General features: G+C 28.2%; 1 non-coding gene across 1 annotated transcript; it reads right to left on the bottom strand.

The window, feature by feature from the left end:
• Nucleotides 1–342: 342 nt before the first annotated feature.
• TRNAA-UGC (transfer RNA alanine (anticodon UGC)) lies at nt 343–414 on the bottom strand. The gene has a single exon. It is a non-coding gene; the product is annotated as a tRNA-Ala (tRNA).
• Between the last annotated feature and the right edge of the window lie 3,434 nt (nt 415–3,848).

Genomic DNA, 3,848 nt, shown 5'->3' with positions numbered 1-3,848 from the left:
TGGTGGTTGGGTTTCAATTAACCACACATCTCAGGAATGGTCGACCTGAGACTGTACAAGACTATATAGTTCATACAATATCATTCTCATTCATCCTCTGAAGTTACCTTACAGTGGTTCTGGAGTCAAAATAGAAAAAGAGAAAGAGTAAATACAAATTTTTTTTACAATATTATGTAAAGTATTTTCAGAGAAAGAGAAAAATTCTATGAAAATTGAATGCCAAAACAAAAGTGGTTTTTGTGGTAGAACAATATATATTTATATGTATAAAGTATATTTTATAATAGTGGTATTTTATAAATGCTTATTTGCAATTGAATTAAAATGTTTAAAAAAACATGGAGATGCCGGGGATCGAACCCGGGACCTTTCACATGCAAAGCGAACGCTCTACCACTGAGCTACATCCCCCCATCCAGAATCTGTGAAGATAACATTAATTAACACCTAATAACTAATTTCAGTATTTTCTTACATTTGTATTTTTCCAGTTTAGTGTATTGCTAACTTTTAATTTTAACTGCTACATTTTTTGTTCTTCTGTTACCATAATATAGAACACTAAATAGTGGGAATAATAAATAACCTAAAAGTTGCGGCAATCATAAATTAAACGAAATCCGATTTATTCGTCACCGTATTTATCAGGACAATATTATTCTTTTTCTGAATAAAAAATTCACGGAAAAGCTTAGATAACACCTAAAATTAATCGCACGTTTTATAATTTAAATTCACTCTTATAGAATAGCAATCCCAAATTTTATACTGTTGTCATCTAGTCATCGATGAGACTGGATTTTTATGGACTAATTCAAAATTAAAAGGCGCGTTTTGTGCAAGTAATTTAAGATACAAATAAATAGTAATCACTGAAATATAACAGTAGTAATAAAATTTTGTATCATTGTAATGGATTTTTCATAAAAATATAAATTTCGAAAAATAATTGAATGCAAATTTCAAAATGGTAAGCTTGTTTTATAATGAAAAGAACTTTTTAGAGAGCAGTTTAGCCATAATAGCTTAAAAAATATTCTAGAACATTTTCAACACTTCTCATATTCTTCACCTGATGGCCAATATATGGCTTACCATTATTTGACATTCAACATTATATTAAAAAATGCTGATGATTGGTACCTTGAAGTGGAGAGAGTTGGCATAACTATATTCAATAAAAAAATTTGCTAGATAAAGTTAAAGAGGATATTGTTAGTTGGGGGTAGAGGTGGAAAGTGTTATGAAGGACTAGAATAAGATGGTGCTCTATGCTCTATTATCTGAATCATGCTCTATGCTGTATTATCTGAATCAGGATACTGGAAGAACTTCTTTTCATCATTCAGGAAAAGGTGTAAAAATTCTTTTAAAAATTATTCTGTGTTTTTAGTTGCGGTTTTCTTTTTTCCTAATTCTGTTAAGACTATTGGATAAAACAACCTAACAACCAAAATGTCATTTTGTTCTTAATTTTTACTTTCTTTGATTTTCTTTAGCTATTTTATAAAATAATTATTTAGCATAGCTCACATTCTGTATATTTAATTATACATAATTTCTGTTCTATTGAGAAGAAATAAATGTCTATGAGAAGTCACATAGCTGATGAGGTGGGCTATACGATACACTTCACTGACAAGAAACCAAGTATAGAGCTAATCTGTTAGAGAATTGATCATCATCAGTGATTCCTTCAATCAGTGACCTGATTCAATTTCTAGCTGATAATTTCTCACCATAGCTCACAGTTCTCTGCCATTCAAATCAATATGCCTAACATTTCTCTTGTCGCCTGTTCAATTTGGTCCAACCATCTTTTTGGTGGTCTTCTACATGACCTGCTACCCTCAGTTTTTCCCTGTACAAAAAATTGTGTGTAAATTCTTAAATAGCCACTTCAGTAAATATAGTAAGGTTAATCAAGATTTTCTTCGGGACTATGGATTGTGTGGGTGAAAAAGCGGAGGACATGCTAGAAGCATGCTGTGGACAACCTCCTCTGTGTACCCAGCTCGTTTATAATCGAGTTATTCGTCCTGTATTCTGTTTATGTAATATGGAGCATTCTTCTGTAGTACCACATTTTGAATACATCACTATCAAATTTGTGCCAGTGTACTAAAAATTTTAAAGATCCTGCCATTAAAACAATGGTCCATCTCTCATGTTGAAATAGTTAACATTTTGTGAAAAAATGGCATTTTTTAAGTATTTTCCTTTGCTTTGGTGTTTTTAATTTTGTAACTGTTATATAAATTAACTCAGTATTGCTAAAAGACTTTTTTATGTTTTTTTAATCTATTACAGCTAGCGTTAGTATCAATTATTTATGTTGTTACTATAATGTCACACAACCAATAAGACATGAACAGTAATTAAGTTTTATTATAATATAATAAAACTTTATAATAAAACTTAATTTAAATTGTTTTTCTTATATTTTATAATATTTTTAATAGATCAAAAAGTAGTAATATTTAACAGCTGACATTAGTTTTTTCAACAATTGTAATAAATTAAAATAACACAGAAACAGATATAAGCAATTATTTTAACTTTAAAATAAGAGTATTTTTAAATGAGAATTTAATAAAGATACATTTAGTAGAACCATAGTCTACGAATTTTTGCAGTGAACATGTGAAATGGACAGTCTGTGCCAAAATAATAAATAGCTTTTAGGCATTTTATTTTTAAATCATACCAGTAGGGTCACGGTTAATGTTACATATGTAACATAAACTCACACTTACACACACCTTTTCTTCCCTATGTCTTAATATATGTAGCAATCAATCTTAATATACATCCCACACATATTGTAGAAATATTACAATTTCTTTGTTCTGTTAAAAATATATAAACATATATCTTACCTAGAAGAAAATCGCAGATGTATATAAATGAAAACATATTAATTTATAGAATTTGGCAATGTTTATTGAATAGAAAAAGTAAATTAGATTTAGATAATTTCTGAATAAAATTCATAATACAAAAATAACTGTGCAATTTAAGTACTAGATATAGATTTTTTATCTAACTTATATAAGACAACCTCCACATTATTGGTATCTGTGAACAACCTCCTCTGTATACCCAGCTTGTAACGGGAGCTGGGTACACTTCCCTTCTCTGTAACGTGGAGGTTGTCCACATTATTTTGTTAAATAACTTGTATAAGATAATACCAGATTTTTGGGAATAAAAATTTTTAATATTGGTTTCTGTATTTTCCTGGTTATATCAATACAAATTCTTGCTAGTATTATACATTTTACAAACTAGTATAGAAATTATTAAGAAAACATAAAAGTTCAAAAAAAATGTTTAATCATTTTCTATGTGTTCTTGTAAGAAATTAATGGAACTACAATTGTGCCACATCAGCAATATTCTGGATGAACTAGAAGTTACCTTCAACATTCCTTTTTTTAATTATATTAAGAATATTCAAATTTTTAATTGGATTATTAAGCAAAATTAAAAAAAAAATTATTTTCACTCTAAATTGATCAACTTTAACAATAGAGAAACAAAGAGAGTCATTTTTATAAAATCCACAATTCATTCTTTGATAAAATGTAATTCACCAAAAAATGGCTTTTAATAATTAAGTTGTGTGTATAGTACTCAATGAGGAGCTAATAAAATATTTTTATTAATTTTTTCATTTAAAATTGGCCCAGATTAATTTTATGAATTAACCAAAAGTTCAAAATATTAATGTCTGGAAAAAAAGATTTATGGTCTTCATGTTCTTTTTTATGAAGAAAAGCTATTTGGTCCATGGTGAATAGAAACATATCTACCAAAGAAAGTCAATCTTTGAGTCGATCATT

Source organism: Lycorma delicatula, chromosome 4 (genome assembly GCF_047948215.1).
Source record: "Lycorma delicatula isolate Av1 chromosome 4, ASM4794821v1, whole genome shotgun sequence".
In the NCBI taxonomy this organism is placed as follows: Eukaryota; Metazoa; Arthropoda; class Insecta; order Hemiptera; family Fulgoridae; genus Lycorma; species Lycorma delicatula.
This window is presented reverse-complemented; position numbering and strand designations above follow the sequence as displayed.